This window comes from Echeneis naucrates, chromosome 5 (genome assembly GCF_900963305.1).
Source record: "Echeneis naucrates chromosome 5, fEcheNa1.1, whole genome shotgun sequence".
Taxonomy (NCBI): domain Eukaryota; kingdom Metazoa; phylum Chordata; class Actinopteri; order Carangiformes; family Echeneidae; genus Echeneis; species Echeneis naucrates.
Window position 1 is genome coordinate 16,726,767 of NC_042515.1, and position 26,687 is coordinate 16,753,453.

The window sequence follows — 26,687 nt, forward strand, 5'->3', positions numbered from 1 at the left end:
GAAATCCCTGTGCGACAATGTACTGCTCTGATTGCTAAAAGCCACGGCCTGGATTTTTAGGCAGCAACCGCCATAGGACATCATTAGCCGATGGCTTCTCCCCTTGGCCCATGAACTCCCTGTATTCATTTTGCTGGCTTCAAGCGTTGTTTGTCATCATTCAGTCCAGGGACCAGAGTCATGGAAAGAGGCCTGGCTAAAATCAGGATCAGCGTCTGCATAGTCCTGCTGTGAGCGTTCTGTCAAATCCTGAGCTCTGCAAAGCCCTGCCATGGCATCAGCTGAGCGCGTTTCACAATCTCAATCTTATCTGTGTAATAGACTAAATGTACCCCTCTTGTTGCTTTTTATGTGCTGACTGGCAGTATCCACAGGCTTTGTTGTGGTTAAATCACTGTACGCACAGAACTCATCACCTGAATGATCAGAACCAGAGTTTCTTCTCCTTGTTCGTTTCCCTTGTCCTTGTTTCTTCGTCAGCTTTTCTGTTTGTGTGTGCAGAAAATCAGTTTTTCAGGATGCGGAGAACAGACTTGTGCTTTGGGAGGATGCTGGTTGGTCTGTGGCTCACTGCACACTGTCTGTCGATGGGTCAGTCTCCCAGTGGAATGGTTGCAACTATCAGTTCACCTCACTATGAATTTTAATGAAATCTGATACTGACATTAATGTCTCTCACAGGATTTGGTTTGCAAGCACATGCTCTCACAAATTCTGATCAGCCTCAACTGTACCCCAGAGGTGAACATGACCTGCCAAACACAGTACTCTGCGGAATGTATTTACATAATTGATGGGGAGTTTATTTGTGATAACCTGAGTACCTGATTGCATCTTTGATCGCAGCAGCTTATTTAGTGTCACGACCGGGAATAATTTATAAAAACCCATGTTATATTAGGTGTCATCACAATTAGTATCATTATATAGCAAAACACATCAAAGTACCATCAATTACAAAGAATCTTCTATAATAATAGTCTTCAGCTAAAGCTACTGTATGTTTCACGCTAAATTAAGAGAAGACTGAACACACACAAGTTCACTATCCTACTGTAGATATTTCCTACACCATAGAGCTCTCACCCAGGCTTATCTTTTAAAAGAACAGAACTCGAGGTAGTCTTTCTGCCTTTGTATCACACTTGAGAGGTGCTGACAGGCAAATGTATAGAACTGAAATCCCACATCAATACTGAAAATGTACATTCTGTTTTTCTAGGCAGACTGATTATTGTATACCCTCAGGAATGCTCCAACAGTACCACTTTTCTTAGGTACTATTTTGTTTTCTTGCAGGAGGAGAGAACACTTTTGATGTATCTTGTGTGTTTTGCAGTGCTGCGTCCCATGTGGAGCGATTGTAGAATAATGGCTATGCAATTGAACCAATAACTGCTTTACAGTATATCAACAAATTGCGCAAGCAACAAAACATACACTCTAATGAACAGACACATTCCACAAGGCTTACAGAATTAGCACTAATGTCCTCCCCATAACAAAAACAAATTAACGGTGGTTTCAATACCACCTACTAAATTGGCCCGAGTGTGTTGATTACTTGACTACATTGTCTCTCCGGTACAGGTTGTTCTATTTTATAAGTCCAATTACCCAACAATCAAAACAAACCAACCGACAGCATATACTCAGATGGCGACATTTAGCAAAGGGAGGCAGGGGCATCGCTGTGTGCATGTTTGCACATATGTGTGCACAGGGGTGTGTTTGACTTGTATATCTGCCCCACTCTCTTTCTGTTGACTTTTATTAAGCATTCAGCCATATCAGGTCTGAAATGAGGACAGGACAGGACAGGACTCTGACAGGAGTACAGGTGTTTGGCAGGGTTAGATGCTCCAAAGCAGAGGGTAATGACTTCATGGTGTTGGCTGAGTTCCAGTATTTAGAACGGATTTGTACAAATTTCTCTCCATTTATTTGATACATTTCACTTCAAGTGGTGCACCTCTGAAAGATATCAAATACGTCTACTCATGTCCAGGTTTACACATGTACTCCTTTTTTAGAGCCTCTATAAATGTTTTTTGTTTCATTATGTCATTGTTTTCAAGTGGTTGTATTCTGGGGAATCAGATAGTGAATGATTGCTGGACTGAATTTAAATCAGGTGGTGCTGAATCTCTGGTGGGATTGGCATATTTGTCTACAGCTAACAAAAATGCAAACTGAGAAATGTGAAGAAAATCTGTTCCAAAACGTATTGCTAACGTATTAGCTGATGATTCCTAAGAAACAATTTCATTAGTATATGCAAGCTACTACCCATATTGTGATCTATTTATCAGAAAAATAGATATATGATTCACCATTATATATTTTGGTGGTTAACCACATTAAAATGAGCTACACTGTTCAGATCTGAAACAATCAGTGGATTAAATGGGTCAAATAACAGATTAATCTGCAGCAATTTGATAACCTGTTCATTAATCTTCAGCGAACAAGGCAGAAATGTTCTAGTGTCAGCTCAGTTAATGTGAAGATGTTATATTTTCTATTTTTCATCCAAATTTTGATATAAATTTCTCTCTCTCTCTCTCTATATATATATATATATATATATATATATATATATATATATATATATATGTGTATTCTTACTTGTTATCAAGTGTCCAACAACCGAACCGAAACTTCTAATTCAAACTTGTATGAGAAAGTCTGCTAGAAATTATGAAGCCCTGTCTGTTTTTCCTCCGGAGTCGAAGTTCAGGGTGACACTGACACAAAGGTCTGCTTTGTAGCATAAAATAACAACTGCCCTTCATCTTTTGTTTCTCTGGTTAATGAGCTGCCAAGTCTGTTCTTGCACCACATGCTGCTCATTGAAGTTGTCAGGGAATGCTGATAAGCAGGTGCAGCCATAATACGCATGAAGTGCTGTAACCCTAATTAGTCCAGGCCAGAGTCGTAACGCAGCATTCATGGAACAAAGTGAAAGGTTCCTTCCTCTCTGTGAAATGCCCTCACTTATTCTGAGACACAATTTTCACTGACAAGCTCCTGGTTGTGACAAACTTTATGTTCCTCTCCGGAGAGGATGCACTTAGCTAAACAGCTTTGGGTGTGCGTGTGTGTGTGTGTAAGCGAGACAGAGGGAGACAGAACGAGAGGCCATCTGTTTATCAGCTGGACCATCACATGTCTTACTGCTCTGTCACAGTCATGCTCAGATCCTCATTTTAAGCCAATAATATAGTGCAAATAAATGCACATTTACAACAGGTATGAATTTGGAAGATGAATTAATTCAAGGCTGATGTAATCTATTAAGATAAATATAACTCATATATATGTGTGTGATTAGAAGGTCTAATAGGTGCCACAATTACTCAATATCTCGTAAAGCAAATGCTGTGGGAAAGCTCAAATAGATGCTTATTAAGGTGTGTGATTACTTGTGATTACACTCCCTCGTGTCTGCTGTGCACATAAGGCTCTCACACACAGATGCATGCACACACAACTCACCTCCCCCTTCTAATTAAGCAGGTAATCCTCGCTCATATTCCCTTCTCACACAGCACAGATGCTGCTGAATGACAGGAGAGGGCCGCTTTGATTCAAATCCACGAGTTGGGCCTGGCTGCAGGGTTCATGTTGCAACAGACATGATCAGAATACATGCTTTGGTGCCTGTCATGCATTTTGGGTTCAAGTATGGTTCTCGGGGGGGGGGGGCTTTTATTATCAGCTTTCCTACCCAAGGTTGACAGCAACAGAGATGCACGATAATGAATATGACAGAGTGAAAGCATCTTACCCTCAGTGTTCAAAACCTTGCCTCACCTGGAGAAAGTGTCGAACAGTCACAGAGGACTTGCTTCATTTCAACATTTTTACCCTGAAGTACTTGAAAAGAGGTCTGATTGATGAGAATTCAATAAATGACAACTCTGTGAGAGACATTTCTTTTGAATAAATCCACCATGTACATCTACCCTTCTGCACTCTAGCCCAGTATTGGCATTGCTACTGCAGAGCTTAGTTCATTTAGTTTAGTTTGTTTAATTAAGATGGCATTAGTTCAAATATGTTCCCATTAAATAAAATTTCAAACGACACACTTTTGTGCCTCAATGGTAAACAAAGTGTGAAATTATAAAAAAGTAGAAGCTGCAATGCTGCTGAAAAATATGAACGGTTTAGTGGGGGTGGGAATCTTTTACTATCTCACGATGTGATTTGATTCAATTTTTTTGGGGCTACAATTCGATTCAAAACGATTTGATTCATAATGATTTCTGCCTCATTCTATAGGTCTTCAAAGGATCTACTCCAGTCTGCTTTGCAAGACCAAATGGCAAATGGAGACATTAAAGTGTATTTTTTTTTTTTAAACATTTATCCATACTCAGATGGAATTGTTGCATAAAAGCAATATCACATATTGCTTAAGTAACAAAAGTGTCTCTTTATAAAAAACAATAGTGCAGTTAAACATGGGTTCCTCATTTTGCAAACCTCACACACTGTGAAGCTCATGTCGAGCTCGGTCTTCCCTAAAATCTGCGATCATGCAAAAAACTAAATTCATTATAAACATGGAATAACACGGAACTCGCCTTTTTTCTTTCTTTTTTTTTTCTGGAATAAAAGGAACATATCTGTCGGGAAAATGCTCCGATGGGGTTACTAATAATGCATGTCTCCCTAACCATGAATGAATAAATTAATAATTAATGTTGTGAATTGAGCACGGTGGCTTGGTGGTTAATGCTGTGGCCCCACAATAAGAAGGGCACGGTTCGATTCCTGGAACCTTCCAGAGGCAAGAGACTAGACCAGACCTGAGACCAGACCCTGCAGAGAGTAGAGACTAGACCAGAGATGGGACAGTGAAGTGGCCATCTGAGTGCTAAGTGCTAAGTCACTCACTGAGCTCAACACAAAGAGGTGGACTATCATGTCGTTCAATGGAGATGTCAGTAATCGGTGGAAAACCAAAGAGCATGGGGACGGAAGAAATTAAAAAGTTTACACTGGATTTGATATTTCCACCAAAGCTGTGTAGTAGTTTCCTCCTTGTTTGGGTGTTTACCGCGCATGCGTATGTTCCAGAACCGGCTCTGTGGTGACGTCAGGACGTCCTGCATACAAAATGGAGGCAGACAGTCTGCAGATTTGTTTTATTTATTTTTTCAAATAGATTTTGGGACATTTTAAATAAATTCTGAATTGTAGTAAATGGGAATTGCAATTTTTATATGAATAAATTTTTTGGCATATCCTACAAAATCTATGATTTAGTCTCTTTGTGTGTGTGTGTGTGTGTGTGTGTGTGTGTGTGTGTGTGTGTACGCAAGCGAGCAATGGGGATCTTATTTTGGATGGAGCTTTGTAACACATTGCAGTAAGTGTTGACATTTAGTGAAGGCTTAAATGTTTTCTCCCTACTTCCATCTTCTGGGGACAAGAGCATTCATATATAAGGGGTGGAAGTAGGCCTGTAGGCCTATAATAAAACAATAATGCTGTGGTCCTCCAGCTGCATCATCACAACAAAATTTAGCTTCATGTCTCACAGGAGACATTACTTTCCTTTACAGGAAATTAGTTTAAGATTGCAGACACTTCCCTCTTATTCAGTCCATAGGGCATGTGTGTTCTTTGCTTTGTGAGTGTTAATAATAATCTTGTTACAGTGAGATGATACTAATTCCGTAACTTTAGATGGTTTCAAGCTGAATGTAGATTGACTTACATCATAAAAGATTTGATGGGAAGAACAAGCGTAAGGTGTCTGGCCTAGGTGGGAGACAGTGAGCTGTCCATGGTACTGAATCCATTTCCTATCTCAGCCTTCGATTTTTCTCAGACTTGCCTGAGCTCTATTGACATGACATGTGAACTCCATACAGGATATAGGAGAAAATGAATTCCATTCCTTGCACAGAAAGAGCATTCTGATAGGTACAGATGGGCAGATCTGCAGTGTTGCTTTGTATTCATTATGGTTGGCTATCTTCCTTATTGTGAGACGACAAGTAACACTCACTCATCTTCATCCGCTTTATCCGTATCCGGGTTGCGGGGCTGCTGGAGCCAATCCCAGCTCACATTGGGCGAGGGGCGGGGGATACCCTGGACAGGTTGCCAGTCCATTGCAGGGCCAACACAGAAGGACAAACGGGTTAATGTCTCACTCTCACAAAATATACAACACGTTTTTAGACACATTTTTTCTGAATAAGTGCATCTCAGGAGTCTTTTTTCTTTTCTTTTCTTTTTTTTGCACTATAATGTCTTTAATTGTAAATCATCAGAATATGAATTCTTTCATATCTTCTGAATCATTGCTGAAGCCCATTGGCTTCCAAATCCATTTGAAAGGAGCTGATGTTGCAGTAAAGACCAAGAGAGCATTAATTTTGTTTTCTTTTGTCGCAGTTCTGTATACAGGGTGATAATGTGTTTTATGAACAGGTTTATAATGACAATGAAAATTTGATCAAAGTCAAAGGGGTAATGAAGGTCAGTTTAGAGTACTATATGCTCTATCCTGCTGTGTTATTTCTGTGTCCAAATGCTGAGTTGGTCAATAAAATCTCAATTTACTGCTGGCTATAGTGCAACACCCCTGTGTATTTCTGATTTAAGGGTAGTGGATGAGGGACTTTTTTAGACGCGTCCATGGTCATTTACAGGCCAAGGCAGCTACAAAGTGATGATTGGAGGCTTTTGGCTGCATTATAGGCATTAGGGGACACAGTCTTTTCAGAGCTTCGCCCAAACCAGAGCCAAGGTAGACTAACTTGGACTTTCTGCTCCCATTTTTATCCTTTAAAAAATCTAAATCAGAGAATTTAACAGGTCTATGAAGCTCCTAAAATGTATATGTCCCATGTGTTAAACTGGATCCTTTATTTTGTCTGTTTTTGGCTCTGTAAAGCAGCTTGTCACTCATGTCTGTGAAATGTGTGCATGAATACACACATTTCAGTGGTTGGAAATCAGTGGTTGCCAGATACAGCAGACAAAATATATCCAAAGTCTCAAACTGTGGGGAAGCTTAGTGTGGGCTAAAAGTCCAAATCAACACAAATATCCGAAACTGAACGACTGGTAGTCTGAAAGCACAGAAGCCTTTCACTTGTGGTTTGCCGACTCTCTCTCTCTCTCTCTCTCTCTCTCTCTCTCTCTCTCTCTCTCTGGACTTAGTTGGTGGGCTACAGCAGTGTTTCAGTATCTCTCCTGCTCTCCTGGCGGCCTGACAGAGGGACGCAGTCCGCCCCCCTCTCTTTCTCTCTCTCTCTCTCTCTCTCTCTCTCTCTCTCTCTCCCCACCTGCCTGCCTCTCCATCAGTGTGTCCCTGACCGCGGGACCTGAGGCTGGGGGCTCGGTGATGGAGAGCACCGTGGACCGGGGCTTGTGCCTCCCCCTCCCCCGGAGACACGCTAACTCAGCGGAGCAGTGAAGCGTCTGAGGGCGAACGACCGCTGCCGCCGCACGGCACACTGACGTTCACCAGTTTCTTCTTCCTGGTCTGCTTCTTCTTCTCCTCTATCAACACGCCTTCAAAAACAGATGCCCTGCTGGAAGTTACGGACATAACACGGATAAACCATCCAGGTCATCTTCTCCAATTCCGCCGGAGGCGAGCTGACCTGAAGGTAACACGGAGAAACTGTTGAATGGCTGCTCGCTGTTTGTGTCTGCGGCTGCATGCTGCTGTGTCTGTTGCATATGAAGTCAGATGTGTCAGATAGGAGTGAACATCTCGTTCAAAGTGGGTGGGGAGGTGACTCATGCCGATCCTGGCGCTGTTTTGGACTCGGTGTTTACGCTGCGCCTTTGCGGGTTTTAAAGATAATGCGGGCTGTGGGCTGTTTCTTGGACATTCCCCAGCCTCTCCGGCAGGACGCGGGTCCGCCGATGTGTCTCCGTGGCTCAACTAAAACCTCACAATGGGCGATCTGCCTGTGTGTTGTTGTGGAGGGCTTCTGAAATGATGCAGATCCTCCTCCGCCGTTTTTTTTTTCTCAGCAATATCCCATCTGACAGGTAAAGAGATGCGTGATGGAGGTCTGGAGTCTCGGGTGGGGGGCTACTGGCCGGTGACATTTCGGGCTTGTCACATCCGGTTAATGGCATGTTAATTAACTGCAGGATTAGTTCCCTGCATGTGTTTGTAAATGAGTGGGAGAGAAGAAAGTAACAGTAATCATGAGATTTAAAGCTAATGCGGCACAAATAACACATTCCTATTTGCACCCACACATATGATGTAGTGTGTACAGCTTACAATCTAAGAGTTGTGCAGATACAATGTATTTAAGAATTTTACATTTAACATTGTCCTTTAGGATAGTTTTTCTTATTATTTTCATGGAGCTGTAATTTCTTAAAAAATTAGCAGGCCGTCTCTCCGTTAAATGCATATTGAAAGCATTGCAGCTAAATATAGTTTTGTTTTGTTTATTTTTTTATATAGTGTAGTCTGCAGATAGCAGGAGCTTGTTCTCCACCACAATGTCAGGTGGCCCTGAGGAAGCTGAGAAACTTGTTATGTGGGTCTCTGTTCGCTGATAAACATCAAGGGGCATCATCACTGGATAAAAAACACTTCAGCCCAGAAACTCTTCACAATCACGAATGAGGTCGTATTTTTATTTTTATTTTTTTCCCCCTTCCCTTTGTTACACCGAGAGCTGATACAACCTGAACTGACATCTCTTTTATTAAAAATGCCACCCAAACCCTGATCCAAACATGTGCTTGGGGAAAAAAAACCAAAACATTTTGTGCTCTGTATATGGGAGCTTTGCAGCAGGTGAGAAATCAAAAATGTCTTTCAAGTATTCCTTGGAACATCCTAGCACTTAGCTTGCTTTCAGAGACGATGATTTAGTTCCAACTCACAGTCCCATATTTACAAGATCAATTACCCCACAAATCCAAATGACTCACCCACCCAGCTCTGTCCACTCAGCAGTCAACGTCCCACAGCGCGGCTCAAAATACCCAGGATATGACGATATGTTGTCTGCAGAAATGTTGACGAGACAAACTGTAAACTGAGTGTCATAAATAATCAGGAGACCATGTTTGGCACTTCAAAGGAAGCTGTATTTCCAGACCCTGCTGTGCTCAGCCACAGCGAACAGTCAAGATAAATCAATAGTGTTTTTCCCAACAGTTTAATCAAGTTAGCTCTGGTTCTGCCCCACTGTATAGATAGCATGAGGCAAGTTGTAGTCACTTGATGTACTCCAGCATGCGTAAATCCTTCAGTAGGTTGCAATGTCTTTCATCCATCAAATTAACAATGGATCTAGGTCCAGCTACCCTTTTAGCACAGCTTTTTGAGTGACCTGAAAAGCAGCCTAACTGCTGAGTTAGTGGCCTCAATTTGCTTCAACTGCAAAAAAAAAAAAAAAAAAGAAAAAAAAGCGGGCTCTCTTATGCACTGTCACACACTCCACCTCTCTTTCCCTCCTGCTAGTATGCACTCACTCAAACTGTGTCTCATCGCATCTCATCACTCTCAGCGGCACTCTGCCCTCTCTGCTTGTCACACATGCACACACACATGCAGACACTCAAAGCAGCGTACCAGCCCACAGCCATGTTGGGTATTAATTGATAAAACCTGTGATCATTGGACTTAACTCTCACACACATCCTGTAGTGTTGGAATTTGATTTTATTCATTTACTTTTGGGAAGTGTCTTTTTGGCTTTGGTTCATTTGTCAACATTCTGCACGTCTTCTTGAGTCGTTTTACATTACGTCTTTAAACTCAGAACAAGGTTATGTTTGGTTTTTTTTTTCTCCTAGTCTGTAAGACATGTTTGTATTTTCTGTCTCATGTTGTATGGACAGAAAGAAACAGAGCTTCCTAACCCCAGTGGTATTTCAAGGGCAGGTCATTTCTATTTTCTCTGTTTGAGCAGTGGCTTAGTATATTGCAAAAAGCCATTTATAATGTATAGCCCAGTCCTGTATTAAATATCTGCAGAGACAGAGGTGTATATTCCACTGCTGGGGCAGGAGGGCTAGATTACACCGTATTGCATCAATGGAGAGATGAAGGTAATATGGGGAAAGAGAGAAAATCGTTTTGCGCTTGCATTTCTGCAGAAATTTCACTTGGGTCTTGTGACTGGAGTTTGTAGACTATGCAATAGTGAATATTTAACCGGGTGCTTTAATGTTACTGCAGTAAATATGAGTTGCGGAGCTGATGTCTCACACAAAAGGTTAAAGACTAAATTTTGATGTCGCTGAAGTTCAAGGATGAAAAGATAAAAGGAAGTCTGTGATCTCCTATACACTGACTCAGAGGCTGCAGAAACGGATAGAGCGGAAGTCTATATTTAAATGGCCTCACTAGACAGATAAGATGTCTTTATTCCCCCAGTAGGAAATTGTGTCTGCTGAAGGAACCAAGTCTGTCTTATTCATTTTGTTTTTGCATTTGTTCTCGGTAAAGTGTTTTAGAAATTGATCGCAGCTGCAAATGTATTTACCATACTGTTAAATGTTGTTTTGGATTGAGTGTGTGGCTGTTTTGATAAAAGATGTCTTGTTTGTTTATTTATCTTCCATAGCAGTTGGCAGGTATATTAAGCAAGGGCAAAACTGAATAACTGCCTCTGAGCATTTTCACACCATCACCTTTTTGCCACTGAGTCATTTTCAGGTGTAGAAATGCCTGTGGGGCAATTAATAAGATAGCAGAGCAACAAGAAAATCAAGAGGAATGCTGTCAGTGATGTGGATTTTTCTTAGAACAGGCTCAAAGTTACCATCAGTAATTTGCCTAGGAAGCTCCAGTGATTGCCATGAAAGATGATTGAATTGAATGAAACCAATTTTTGTCATTCAAATTATGTCCTGGCACAATTCTCACCCATCTGCTGATTGTCGAGTATGACAGTGACATTCACAAACTGGTGTGTGATCACAGATAATGTCAACAACAGTGTTGCACACTTCCCTTGCTCTTCCGTCAGAGTCTCATTCCACTTGTCATGAAACTTGCTGAATCCATCTTTGCTTGGAAACACTTGGAAAGAGGTTATGCACCTCTGCCCCCCCTTACGTCTCACTTCCCTGCAGGCTGGGAATTGGGTGCCAAACCATCTTTTCACCTGTCCTGCAGATAATAGCTATGCTAACTGTGCTGTGCTGGGATACTCGGGCTGGCAGAGGTTCAGGCTGGCAAGCTTTACCACTGAGTTGTTGTAATTCTGCACACAACATGACGTGCTACTACGGTTGGTGCGACACCAGGAAGTGCTCTGCAACAATGCATAAAGAATCTGTTTTTGCACCTAAATGTGGAGGAATTAGGGAGATATCACAACCCGCATGTCAAACGGAAGGATTCTGCAAACTGCTGCTTTTTTTCCATTCCTTAGAGGTGTAAACTTACATTTTACAACATACAACACTCGTATGTTAAGTAATGCTAATCAAAGAATTGTCTTCTAATTGTTGGTACTACATTGCATGCTAACCTGAGCTCCTGTCAAAGCTAAAAGCAAGATTGTGTCCAGCATGGGCACTTGCCACAAGCATCTGCAGGGAACTCGAGTCTGAATTGCAGATGTGACATTATTTAGTTGCACTAATGCTAATCTGTATCTTATGAGCATACTGGTCAAACATGGGAAAAGACACAATGCAAAGTCTGCAGACTAATTTGATTTCAAAAGTGAAAAAGCTCCTATACAAAAAAAAAAAAAAAGACCATGAGAAAGTAATGTACGCATTTATTTAATCCCGTCTCGATTATTGTAATTCCTTGTATTCAGATCTCATCCAAAAGGAAGTCTCTATTCTTCAGCTTGTTCAAAATGCTGCTGCTGCCAAATAATTAACCAATTCTGTAAGACAAAACCATATCACATCCATCCTTGCAACATTTCACTGGCTACCAGTCGGCTATTGAAATGATTTCAGCATTTTATTAATTACTTTGAAAGCCCTCCACAGCTTTGCCCCTCACTACATTTCAGAGCTACTCATTCCCTATGATCTTAACCACTGCCTGTGTTCATCAGATAGGACCCTCCTAACTATTCCCACAACCCGGTTTGAGAAAAAGAGACGGTGCTTTTTCAGTTCGAGCCTCACAGCTACGGAACTCTACCTGAGGAGCTCCAGCTAACCAGCTCCATATCTTCTTTTAAATCCTCTTATCAAGTGATGTTAATCATGGTCTCTTTGTCCTTGTTTTATCCTGTTCTTATCTTGATTATGTGCACTACTTTATCTTGTGTAAAGCACTTTGTAGCACTGTTTTGAAAAGCGTTATATAAATGAAAATAATAATAATAATAATTTGCCAAATCTTCATCTCCTGCCTCTTTAAAATGCACATCAGGCATCAAAATAAATATCTACTGAAAATTCTTCGCATGGTAACTCTCCGCATATTTTCTATTCAGCAAAGTTTAATCTGTGTGGAAGCCCAAGGATAATTATGTACTTTTCAAAGCTTTGCTAATGACTGCATAAACTTGAGCAAAACACCCACCTAGGGTCAACAAGGGTGTGCCTGAGAAAAAATTTTAATAATTCTAACGGTTTCTTTTCATTTCGATTCCAGCTGCAATACAAAAGTGTGTATGTGTGTATTTAGTTTTGTTTGTTTTTTTTTTGTTTGTTTTTTTTTACCAGGAGACCTCTGGTTACTCTGTCTCAGCTGAGTTTCTTCTCAGCACTATGACTGTATGGAAGCAGGAATCCAGGCTTAGCACCTGATGCAAACACCAAAATCACCTTTCCATTTGATAAGTTTTTCTTCAAACAAGCACCGTCAGTCCGATGGCGCTTAATAAGATCAACAGACAGAATACAGAGGAGAATGATAGTTTTGGTTGTGGAGCAACATTGACAGTGATGTCGAGGAGATCTTTTTCTTTTTGGCTGGGAGCGCATCTGCTTTCTTCAAGGTGATTACCATCGAGCAATGTAACATCGGGTGAGAGTAAACGGCTGTGAAGGATGACAATGGAATGTCATGCTTTTGCGGTTCATGCTTTGTCTGTATATTTTTGCATATGTTGTGTATTTGTGGGAGGGTGTGACTATGAGAGGCCCTTTGAAGTGTTTTATACTTTCTGAGTAAACTGATTTCACTTCACTCCCTTCAAACAAAACCAAAGCACAGCCAAATTCCTCTATTCAGCTCCTTTCTGTCACTGCTGAAACGTTTTACTTTGTACTGCCTCAGTCTGACTCACCAGATGTGGGCTGTTGGTATACGCCTGACGCTGAATGCCTATTTCAGGTGGTGTTCTCCTCCCTTTCTGCTTCCACTGCCTCTTACCATTTCCAAAATACCTTTCACTGTTGGCAACAACAACAGAGCTAGGGGCCAGCTAGAAGAAATTCCGATGGTGATTTGGATTGTGTAGTCAGAAAGTCGAAAAGTATCTTTGCTGCTTTTTGTGGCATTTTGCGTGAAATTAGATATTTTGACAGCGTTTGTTCCCTCACCTGCACCAACCAGGCTCCTCCCACTGTTGCATACCAGCATCACAGAGGCTGGTTGAAAGTCAAACAGCCCAAAGATTTCCCTCTTATAATGGCTGCAGCCCATCAGATAGGCCTGGCCTCGAACAGTTCACTACTGTTTTACCTTTCCTTGGCTACAAATTTGGTGATGTTAAACTTAAGGCTGAAACTATTGAGGTGGACATGTGTATATTCATACGGTATCCCATCTTTGTCCTTGTTTGGTCTGTTTGGTTTGCTACACAAAAATATTTTGTCTTGAAAACCAGAATTTTAGGTGCCTTCTAAAATGGATGAAAGAAGACGCATAAATGAACATGAGGATTTGTTAATGCAATATTTTTTCCTTCAACTACCATAGTAAAGACTTAAACATGGGACAGTAAAGTGAAACAATAAAAATAATGTAACAGTCGGGTTAATAGTTTGTTTCTCTTCTTATGTATGTTCATTTTTATTTTCTGCATCTGCTTTCCTCCCCCTTGCCCTCATCCTGCCCCCCACCACTTGCCACCCACCCACCCAATAACAAGGCTTTTCCACACTCAGGCCTGCATTAGGATGCAGACCCTCTTCTCTCCAGCTCTTTTTCAATGGCCTTAATCCTTTCCTCCTCTCTGCTATGAATGATAGCCTCAGCAACTACCCCTCCTGTCTCTGCCAGCCAAGGGCCCGTCACTAAACATAATGGTGAGAAAATGGCCGAAGTCAAAAGATGTGTCTTTGTGAGGAGAGGTCAAGCTATCAGCTGCTTAGTAATGGTGGGAGCTGAGACCTGGACGCCCCGCAGAGTGAATAAGGTCCCTGCCATGATCATATCAAAAACTTGGTGGCTCTGTTGGAATTCTGGCATAGCCTGATTTTACTCTTCACCAGCTCAGTGTTTGAATAAATGTTATAATAACCTCTGTTTAATTCACAATTTACATTTGTACATTTGTGTAATGTACAAATGCTAATGAGATGATTTATCTCAATGGGGAAATGAACCAGAATTAAGTAGACACAGTATATGAAGCTGCTTCCAATTAAATCATTTGGTTATTTGAAAACAATACATAATAATTGCATGAAGATAAAGTTTTGATAGAACATATTTTGACTTTATGGGACATAATTTCTGTGTTTTCATGCTGAGATGTGAAAGGACTGGTAACACTGAAGGCCCTTAGTGTCATTATGAAGCCACATCCAGGAACACCAGTACTACTTCAACCTTTTTTGCCACCACTGCTCCCCTCCCCCGAAGCCACTTCCAGCTGGATGGAGCCTCATTGAGATGCAGGGCCCCCACCAGAAAGCCAGGTGGATAAAATGAATTTAGAGGACATGGAAACAAGCTGAAGGGAGGCCAACCTCTGTGTTCAACTTACTTTACTAAATGTATTCACAATGCCCCAGTAAACATCCCTCCCTCACACACACACACCTACATGAATTGTGTTGCGATGAATGAATTCACTTAGATACTGTCTGTGAACACTGCATGATAATGTCATTTCATTGCCTGTACAGTGTCTGATGGCAGTGGCTGATAAATTGCACACTGTCAGCTTCTACCCTTAACTTTTTTACAGTTTATTACAGTAGTTAGCCAAAGAAACACTGTGCAAGAACAGTTTCACACACTCAGATAGACCTTAATTGTGATGAACAAAATCTTTTCTTGAGAAACGAGATTATGATTCACCATATCGTCCACCTCCGTTGACATTTTTAAAAGAAACCTGGGAACTTGGTTTTATTTATCTTTTTTAGCTTCTTCTATTTTTCTTGGTTTCACTTTATAATTTTTTTTATTCTGCTTAATTTTGCGCTGAGATGGCTTTTGAGCTGTATGTGTGCATGAAACGTGCTGTTTTGAGTATTTTGCTTCATGTCTCTTCCCTGTGTGCTACGGTCAGTCGTAATTTCTGTTAGTGTCCTGCTCTCTGCATCTGTCTCTTTTTTTTTTCTTAAACATATTCAGCAAATACAATAGTAAGAAATTCTGATAATTGCTCAGATCAATCAGGGCTTGAGCGCAACACCTCCTAGTGACTGGTACAGTAAACCTTCATAGTTCTCCTATTGCTTCTCACATCCCACAGAAATAACCCCTGGCCCTCACAAGGTGTGTGTTTTTTAGCATGTCCCCAGAAATAGCAAAAATGTGTCTACACTACGTTGAAACAAGTATTATGAAATTACTCCTCAGGTGCACTGTCACGCCATACCTATTACAGCTCAGGGCCACAAGCTGCACTGAATCAAAGATGTATTTTGTATTGGCAAAAGATTGAAGATTCTATCAATTAACATTGATAGAAGATCTAAGTTTAATCAAGGTGCCAGTCTAATATAATCAGAAGCAGCTGCTGTTCCGAAGCAGTTGCACGTTGTTCTTGGATTGCTGCTTCTGCATCTCTCATCTGCACAAGGCCATGAATGATTCCTTTTCTTTTTCAGTTTACTGAGCTCCACTTTTGTCTGTCTCATGTTTTTATTTTGAGTTGGAGCAGTGGATCCTGTTCAGTGGCTTTCACCACCCTAAGAGCTGAAAAGGGATGTTGTATGAAATGTCAGATTATTACTAAATGGCAATATTCAGTACATAGTGGAGCAAGTCATAATGCATCATTCCATTGCTGCAAATGGCTGATTTTTGACAGTAATTGTCAATTAGAAAAGATGCATTTGCATCAGGAGAAATAACAGTATGGCACATTAATGGCACTGAAAAGGCTATGGAAGAATACAATGAGTTTGGCTCCTCTCTGTAATTTCTTGAAATAATGCTGATTGAACTGGAATAATTTAGAATACACCAGTTGCCACATAAATATGACACCAGTTTTGTCAGATGGAAATTTTTATTTGGGTTTTGATTTGTCTGTGTGGGAGTTGAGAAAGATGTGTTGTCTAATTTCTGATTTGAATCAAATGCCGTTTCCCCCATGAAAGCTGGAAACGTTAAGCTCGATTAAAGACATGGTTTATTTTTGTTTACGTGAGACTATGAGCTTATAGCATGCACTTACATACTTGTCTGATTTGTATGTTTTATTTTTTGTATTCACTGTTTTATTTTTTAAATGTTTCACTTTTAGCTCTTATTTTTTACCTATAGTTTTTTTTTAATAGATTTTTTTTCCTCTCTTATTCAATTCTATTTTTGATTTTCTTCTTTGCATTTGTGAAGCACTTTGATATGCCCTCTGTTTCAAATATCAATAACCTTGCCAATGCCTTTCGATATTAGTCTTTTTTGGAGTATTTACCTGACTCCTCTGCAGCACTGACCTGCAGATGACTCATGAAAAATATTACAGAGGAAACACATTAGGTGGGTAAGGTGAGGCCAGTACAGACAGATAAATAGACAGGCAAAATGCCCAATGCCAGGTCCAGAAAACAAAGAAGCAATGATCACTTATTAAGCACAGTGGATATCTATGTGGTGTATTAACAAAATCTGTTTATTACAGTATGAACTTGCCTTTGAGCGATCACTACAAAAACAACGTGTCTGGCATATTGTTCCCTTTCTGTGTCAATCATGGCATTGTCGTTTTCTTTTTTTACACAGTGACTTTTGTTTACCTGCCAATCAAAGTGCTGTCTTGACAGGATTAGAAGCCGGTGCCCCTTTTTTAAATCTGTGTTCACATCTGCAAAATTCAAGGTTGAAAACAAGGTTTCCTGTGTAGCACTGTTCATATTACTGTACTCTGCGTTAGCATCATGTAGCACAGACAGTGGTATGAATTCTTTGAAAAATATATTTTCATGTGTGTGTGTCTTCACCTATGCTGATGACACAGCTGTATGCATGGCATCTGTCGGATGGATTCCTGTTGGCTCCGTTTAGACATTCATGGTGCCCAGAACGTGAATCCTAATGATTATATGGCACACAGAAAAATCCCGATCTCCTCACAATCCAACCTGCAAAGCACCATTCATCATCATTTTCAAAGTTTTGCTACTACTACATAACAGATGTTATGAGCAACATGATGAGTTAATCAGAAAAAGCTGTCTCCAGCACGGGAACTTAGACCTCTTGTTTTGTTTCTAATTCAATCACCTTTTTAAATCTCTAGTTAGAAGGCTAGCCAGTAGCATCTATTCTGCCTCGAAGAAATACTGCTTCTCTAATCACTAAGTGTTAAAATATAGATTATTTAAAATATCCATTAGGACTTTATTAACTCTATTATTAAGCTTTCTGGTGTGGTCTATAAAATTCTGACTATATAAGTGGCAAATATTCTCACTTTATTTAAGAAACGTTTCTTATGGACACTCACACTTCTCAATAAACCTGCCAGCCTCCAACCATTCATTATAAGCTAAAAGACTAGTTGGTGTTGTTAGTCTTGGTTTTTTTTTTCCTGGCTCACAGTAGAGTAGCACTGGAGAGCTAATTCATGCTAACATTCCTCACTCACTCCCATGAGGCTGAGTCACTGACAGCTTGTCAGTGCATTTGAGAAGTTGTGAAGGGAAGTTTAAGCCCTCTTGGCACGAAAGCGCTTACCAAATTTCACCAGCTTTTTACTTTGCAAAAAAAAAAAAAAACCCAGACCTGAGCTGTAATAAAAAAAGATTTTCAGATTTCTGTTGAGAAGCTATAAAATGCATCTGTGATCTTAGCCTTCTTTGTCTGGCTCATTGGATTTGGTGCTACTCGCATTGTTCTGTCGCAGTAATAATGGCCAGAGGTTGCAGTTTGTTGTACTGGATGAATTAAAGTACAAAATTGAGAATACCACAGCTATTCATGAATACATTGTATATGATGATGCTGTTGATGTAACCTCTCTGCAACAACAGGGGCACATTTTCTGGAGAATAACTAGTGTAGGCGAGACCATCCAAACCTTACAGGGAATTCTAAAAATGGATAACTAGCCAGATGCCAGAGATGGAGCTAGGTGATGGCTGAAAACCAACCTCCTGCATTTTGCAATAAAGCAGTAGAGAAAATGATTCATGTATAAAATTTTCCACAATAATGAGAATATGGCCACAAAAGTGGGAAGGATTTAGAAAGGCATGCCCATTATTTGGATTTCTTCCTCTTTTTATAGCATTTTGAAGAGAGTATCTTGTTCTCTGGTTCTCAGAGTGACTTTATTACAGCTGAGGATCCAACTGATGAAACTCTGGCTGAGATTATTAGAATTTTTATCATGAATTACAGAAAGTACACGCTGTTAATTAAAAGAATTATTGCCTCATCAACAACAAAAATCTTTTATAAAAAAACTGCAGCTGGTATTACTATCACCAAGTAAGGATTTAAGATGGGGGAGCACAGTGGCATAGTGGTTAGAGCTGTTGCCCCACAAGAAGGTTTGTGGGTTCAGTTCCTGCATGGGAAGACGACATGACAAAGACATCATGTTTGGGTTAACTGGTGACTCTAAATTGACTGTAGGTCTGAGTGTGAGTGTGACTGGTTGTTGGTCTCTGTCTGTCTGCGTGCTGGCCCTGTGACAGACTGGTAAAATGTCCAGGGTGTACCCCACCCTCGCCCAATGTGAGCTGGGATGAACTTCAGCAACCTCTGCGATCCAGAAATGGATAAGCAGTAGAACATGAAAGAATTATTGAATGCATGGACACTCAGAATTAATCTATATTGATAAGTTTATGTTTGCAAACCATTATGCACACACTGAACAAAACCACATTGGAATATCTTGTTCGCAATGAAGTGCTTATTTAAATTTTTGGAATAATTAATTTTATGGCTGGGTTCAAATGCATTATCTGCCCTTCATGTGTACTGTATCAGCAGCAAGTGAAAGACGGAAACATGCAATTTCACAAAAGCCAAAAAGTCAATGGACTAGGTGTGTCTACTCGGCCTTTGTATTGACACCTTTTTCAATTTGAACTCTTTTCTGTTTTTCTGTCATATTTTTTGCTGTTGTTTTTTGCTTCTGGAGGTGCTGCTCTCAGAATTGTCACCAGGTCACCTTCCCCAAATTTAAGAACAGAAATAATCCAAAACATGACAATGAGCTAATGAAGCCAAATCTCGTGCTCTTTAGAAATCCTTGGCACTGAATGTGCTGTAATGCAATGTGCTGCACAGTAAACAGCATATACACCGAAGCAGAGTGTGTTATTCCTCAGCATATCATCCAACCTCCCATGTGCAGCATGATCCATGCTTTGTTTGATGGCAACAATAGCTATGCACTTGAGTGATTTTTTGAATGAGCCCCATTGATCAGTGGTATACTGAGGCAATTTTAAAATGTATTCATTCATCGCAGCTACGATCATCTGACTGTATTCAATGTTTTTAGTTAAGTCACAGTACTCAGAGTAGCTACTATCAAATGAAGCCATATTCATGTTAAGTGCCCTTGGTCTGTTTATGTTTTGCTTGCAAAACCTTTGCAGGGAAACCAGCTGCATATAGCCATCTTGGATGTGGCCTGTATATGTAAATTCCATTACAGAGCAGATTATAATGAAATCATGTTTAAACATGAGCATTGGTTTATGCAATGAAACAACATACAAATGGCTCTCAGGCTTTCAAAGGACTGTAATCTTTATAGATGACTGAGCTTACGCTGAATCATTGTACATTTCACTCATGGCTGCCACCATACTGAATTCACATGTGAATACATTTTGAAGGGAGCAGGACTGATACAATGATGTGGAGCTTGCATGCGACCGTTTTCTGCCTGACTGGTGGTTTCTGTCTGTCTCGCAAACACTCATGCCCCGTGTCTCTTCAATGGTGCCCAACATCGTTTGTTGACAGTCTAACCAAAAAAAAAAAAAAAGACAAAAAAAAAAGAAAGGAGAGGTGCCAAATTGGTTGAGGGAATTATGCTAAATCTCTAGTGTGACAAATCAACTGAATTCAGAGGAAGAGCAGTGTTGAATGCAACGCAGCACTTAGTGGGAATAATGGCTCAAAATGAGCCAGCTCCCTCCCCTGGGGGTTAGCCATTGCGTGTATGTGTGTATACACTGATTTGACTTTCTATGTGTCAATAGAGGATGTGTGTCTTTCCCCTCTGTGAAGCTGTTTTCAGTTTTATACCAACATGCTCCCTATGACAATGCTAAAAAGCTGACGTTGTAGCCTATGTTCGCTATCTTCAACCAAACTGGGACACACTGAAACACTGGGAGGAGATGAAAATCAGCGGAAAGCCATCTAAAGTGAGACATTATACATATACAATATACCCAACAGCTGTCGAGCTAGTTCTGTTCCCAAAAATAACTGACAAACAGACCAGCCATCAGAGGGATGCAAGGAGTAGTGTTCCTATGTGGTGCAATGAACATATGTGAGGCTGATCAGGTTTGTTTGTCATTGATTCACTGTAACAAAGTAACAAAGAACTGGAGAGGGACTTGAGTTGTGCTGGCGTGTGGACCAGAGGTAACTGACACTGGAAGCAATGGAGGTCACGCTCAATGCTTTGGTAAAGATCTGGAAGCTCCCATGAAACTGAGCCCTGCTATGTCTGAATAAGAAAAATAACTTTTGCTGGTGTTTGTTTAACATGTGTTGGCAAATGGAGTAGCACAGTGAAACACTTTCTTCAGGATTCACCTGTGCTCACTACATGGAACACTATTGCAAGAAAGTAGCTAACAGGGGTGTGCCAAAAAATCAGTTCAAATAAGAATCGCAATTTTTTTTATTTATTACGATTCAGAGTTGATTTAAAATGTCCCAAAATCAATAAATAAATAAATTAATTAATTAATTAATTAATAAAAAAAAAAAACAATCAATCTGCAGGCTGTCTGACACGGAGCCGGTTTTGGAACATACACATGTTCACCCACACCTCGAGGAAACTACAATAAGGAAGAAGGAAGAAGAAGGAAGAAAAAGACATTCAACCAGCTCCGTCCTCGTGAAGGCAAAGATTTGGACTCGTTTTGGTTTTTACCTAGAGCCCTATAAATCCAGTTTTATTTTTTCCCAAATTCCGTTTTTAATTTTCAAGAATCTTTTAGCATTTTACACTAATTTAACTGAGACAGTGTTTTCAGTAATAAAATATATATTTTTTTTAGTTATAACTGAAAACTTTAATGCTTCCACACATTTAAGCAAAAACATGACAATAAAACAATGAAACATACGTTCCACAGCTCTGGTGGAAATATCAAATCCAGTGTAAACTTTTTAATTTCTTCCGTCCCCATGCTCTTTGGTTTTCCACCGATTACTGACATCTCCATTGAACTACATGATAGTCCACCTCTTTGTGTTGAGCTCAGTTAGTCAATGAGTCTCTACTCTCTGCAGGGGTCCTGTCTCTGGTCTGGTCCAGGAGCTGGGGGGTTGCCGTTCCTTGCTGTAGCCCAGTGCATTACTCATCACCAACTAACCAATAAACCTAGACATGTTCAGGTGCCCACACCGGGAATCGAACCGTGCCCACTACACTCAAGTCACCACATTCATTCATTCATTTAATCATTTATTTATTCACTTATAAAACACATTTTATAGGGTCCTACTTATCGAATGCCCGGGAAGACTGAGCTCAAGATGAGCTTCACAGTGTGTGCGGTTTGCAAAATGAGGAGCCCATGTTTAACTGCACTATTGTTTTTAATAAAGAGACACTTTTATTTTTGTTACTTAAGCAAGATGTGATACTGCCTTTATGCAACAATTCCATCTGAGCATGGATAAATGTTTAAAACGTAATAAATGTGAAAAAAACACTTTAATGTCTCTATTTCTCATTCTGTCTTGCAAAGCGGACTGGAGTAGATCATGAGGATCCTTTCACACCTATAGAATGAGGCAGAAATCAATATGAATTCAATTGTTTTCAATCCAAAATCGATTTTGAATCGAATCATAGCCCCAAAAATCAGAATCGAGTTGAATTGTGTGATAGTAAGTGGCTAAGGCCTGTGACTACCTGGTTGTTGTTGTTGCCTGAAGGCTGTCTGACTGACAGACATGTATCGTCCTCCTGCAGTGACGAGCGTTATCTTGAAGTGAGTTTGCCTGCAGTGATTCTCATGCATCTTCCTGTGGATAGACTTCAGTCAGTGTCAGGAGATGCCAAACCATCATGTTTCAGTCATGTAGGAACAAAAGTCTGACTGCTTACAAATGAAGCATTAATGCCCACCAACAATAATTCATACATTCATCACAAGTACCCAAAGTGATTATTTTTAAAGGAACGCAGATGAATTGTAATCTGTTTACACATTATTATACTGGAGGGTTTTTTGCTTGTTTTTTTTAATTAGCGATAATGATGGTGCATTATTACTAATAACTAAAAGGAAATGTCTCAAAGCAGTTTAATAAACACGACAATGACTTCAGTCATAGCTTCTCTGGTCACCAGATCTGGGTACAGGAGATTGGCAGCAAAGAAATTATGTGAGCATGTCAACATGGATCAGGCTCTGGGAGCCCTGGACGTTTAACTTTACTTTAAATGTCTTTGTTTGTGCATTGCTCGCCAAGCCTTGCAACAAAGCATTACTCTAAGTCACAGCAGCTTTTTTTGGGGAGTGAATTCATCTGGAAGGGTGCGCTGTGGTAATGTGGTAATGGTAATGCACGTCTTAAAATATTAGGCCACTCTACTGTTTAAGCACCTCTCCTGTGCTTCAGTCAGGCCGCTTACCTATTTAACATCTCACAGGTCTTTTTGTGAGATGTTACATAATGATTAAATGAAGCAGCATTCCAGTATGTGATACTTCAAGGAAATATACGCAACTTGGTCTGCTGGGCCATCTGGACACTCACTGAGTGTGTCAAAGATGCTGTGAGAGAAGGTTGACCTTCACTGCAGCAGTACACTTTGCAGTGGTCCATGACTGTTTGCAGGCTACAAGAGCTTATACATATTTGATGCACAACCTCTCTCAACCTCTTCAAAAGGACAACAGAAAGCACTCTTTGTGATGTACCTCCTCAAATTGGGTATGTTTTGATGCTTTAGTCTCCGAAGCTTTTCATACTTTTCATGTGTGATTTATTGACACATTTGATGGTTTTGAGTGACAGAGCATATCTAGGCGCTGAGTGCCTCGTGGCTTAAATAGGCCAAATGTTGACCCAAATGCCAATACTGCTGTCAGTGGAAATGGGACTGCTACACCAATGAGGAGAGGACAAGAGAAGAGAGGAGAGGAAATATAAATGATGCTTGAGACTTCAGAAGACAAGTAATGGATGGAGAAAAGTAATGAAGTGCTCTGCAGGTGAAGAATGATGGGGAGATGGAGTGTGGTATGCAGTAGGTGGCTGTTGAGGTTGCCTTGACTGTGGAAATTGGCACACATTGTCAGTGCATTCACACGTACGGACATGCACTCACACATGCACACACAGAGAGGGCAAAAATAGACCGGCTATTTTGACACTACCTCAGTAAAATTGACTTGAAGAGGAAACAGTTCTTCAGCACTGACAGAACGGCAGCCTTTGTTAAGCAGAAAATAGAGATGTGAAGATGTAAGAGTAAAATGGTGAACTGGTCGTGAACCTTGTGGTGATGGAAAGGCAAAGTTCAGTGTGTGTGTGTGTGTGTCCGTGTGAGAAGCACAGAGAAAGATACATATTTTTGTTTTGTGTCAGTGGTCTGACTGCTGAGCTTTTGACTGGTATGATTGGAAGCTAATTTTAAATGTGTATTATCTTGAAGTGTTGTTTTTTGTTTTTTTTTTTCCTCAATTGAATTCAAACCAGGCTGTCTTCTGAGCAAACTAATGCCAGTATGCTCTGAGGTCAGCTTCTCTCTTTTACTGCCACTGCTTTCTTCCTCCTTTGTTCCTGTTGCTTTCTCTCTGCCCCCCACCCTTACTGCAGCTGGCACTGTCCATGTTTTTGACCTATACAATGACCTGGCCCATGTCCTGACAACACAATGAACCATCAGATGTTATGTTTACGTCAGCCCTTGCTCCGCTTAGCCAACCCCCAACGTGTTGCTGCATGTCGGAGTCGTAAGGTATAAGAAGACTGAATCTCATCATAGCCAATGTTGCATCACCTTCATTTCTGTCTATTCCCCTTCCAAGAACTGTTCTCACAAGCAAAGTCTGGAAGTTACTCATGTCATCTTTGAGTTGTTTCAACATATCTATTAATTCTTTTATTCATATTCATATTCATTCATATTCATTGCTTATCCGTTTCCGGGTTGCAGGGTGCTGGAGCCAATCCCAGCTCACGCTGGGCGAGGGCGGGGTCACCCTGGACAGGTCACCAGTCCATCAGCGTTTCAAATTCAATTTATTGCTCTATCATTTGCTCTAGCAATCAGCAATCAGCGTCATCGTGGCAGTGTGAGTTGCCTCAGAGAATAAAAAAAACTGTTAGGATGGATGTGATTCAGGGCACCAAAACCTGGTTTTCTCCTGCAGGATTTAATGTTCTGTTTTTCACAAACAGCACAGAACAATCCCAACTGGCACATTCAGCTACTGTATACCTGAGGACATTTCTGTTAAATGTGAGAGGAAAGAAAATCACTGAGATTATTACTGATTGAGCCTCAGCTACGATTTAGTCCCTTTTTAGTCTCACTTAGCTCAACTGTCACAGTGGATAAGTTTGTTCTGCTTTAAAAAAATAATCAGAAGTAGAATAATTTCTTGAGGAGGCAACATAAATAAAGCAATGTTCACACAACAACAGAGGAGGCAGCTTTCAACTTCTCAGCGGGACATCTGCAACAGGATTAGCAAATCGCTATGACAGTCTGACATTTGAACCCTAGGGAGAGCTGGCTGGTGAAGTTTGGCTGTTGATAGCTGATAGTGATGGGATCCTGACAGTGCCTGTTGGTATTATTATTATTATTATTATTATAGATGCTTGTGTTGCACCAACAGTATCCCTGCAAGAGCTTGGGTCATGGTTATTACGTAGAGGGCAGAATTAAAGAGGATTGGCAGTTAATCCTCAAGGGTCGCCCATGTCTGGAGATAATGGCTCACTTCAGGACTGACACTATAGGCATGTGGTAGGAACCAGAATCAGAACGTAAAGCAGCATTTGTGCGAAGACAAGCGACTGATAACTCATTTGAAGTAGCACACATGCACACAGGTACCTGTGATGAATAATAAACACAAGTAGTTATTTCACACTCCATTCGGTCGACACCGCAAAATGATTTCTACTTGGTTCTTTTGTTTGCTTTCAGAGGAGACAAGCTGTATAATTAACATGGTCTAATTCACTCCAGGTACAGCTAAGTTATCATATCTGGAAATCTACAGGTGTAGACTTGTGTTGATTGTTAGTCTCCATGACAAAATCCCGCAGTAAAAATGTGATGTGCAAGGTACTTTGCAGCAGTTCTCAGTCAGTGTTAATTTTGACAGATACTTTATTTTTTTAGTCTTCTGACAAAAAAATGTTTTAGTCATATATTTGTCTAGTTTTAGTCACAAGTACCACAATTTGGTCTGACAAAATCTATCAATGTAAAAGGTTTAGTTGAAGTGCAATATGTTATGTAGAATGTTGTATGTGTTAAAATGTTAAATCTCATTGGGAACATCTATTAACCTGTTAAAATGGACTGGCACTAAGGTTAAAATATGCAGTTTGTTTTTTTGTTTTTGATTTTTACTGGTTTTATCAGATGGGAATGCTGGGGAGGGAAAGTGGACCCTATAGCCTTCTGTTTATGGGTCAGAAGCTTTACCAAGCACACCCCATACACATGGTCCCTTACGACTAACTTTTGGTATCAATGGCTGCAAAGACATTTTTTTAGTTCTCGTTTTATTTTTGTCATTCTTTGGCAATGATTTTGATGAAAACATGCTCATACTAAAGTAGCACCCGTGTCAGTGTGACCGATGTTGAGGCGCATGACTCCAGGTGCTGTGTTCTGTTGTTGCTCTAGCCGTGGCTAGATAAATATCAGACTATTTTGCAGCTTTTTCTGTGATCGCTCACACTAAAACATTTGAAATGTCAAACATATCAGAAGTTTCTAAAAATACCAAATGTAGCTTCTTCTTTTTTTTTTTTTCAGATGCTTTCATCGCACGCTATAATTCAGTCCAAAAACCCATTTGCCTGATAAGCCTGACCCATTCATCGTCCTTTGTCTCCTCATAAGTGTGTAAATGCCGCACACCAGCTGTAGCCCTCAGTCACCAAAACAGTACTCGGGCTGACCAGAACCTTATCTGAGCACAGAGGT

At 40.4% G+C, this 26,687-nt stretch overlaps 1 protein-coding gene across 2 annotated transcripts in view; it reads left to right on the forward strand.

Moving 5' to 3' along the window:
• The first annotated feature begins 7,423 nt into the window (after positions 1-7,423).
• The window catches only part of dlgap4b (discs, large (Drosophila) homolog-associated protein 4b), a 103,229-nt gene continuing 83,965 nt past the window's right edge, over positions 7,424-26,687 (forward strand). For both annotated transcript variants that reach the window (XM_029502892.1, XM_029502893.1), the window contains exon 1: positions 7,424-7,640. The gene's annotated coding sequence lies outside the window, so the exon portion shown is untranslated. The remainder of the gene's footprint in view (positions 7,641-26,687) is intronic.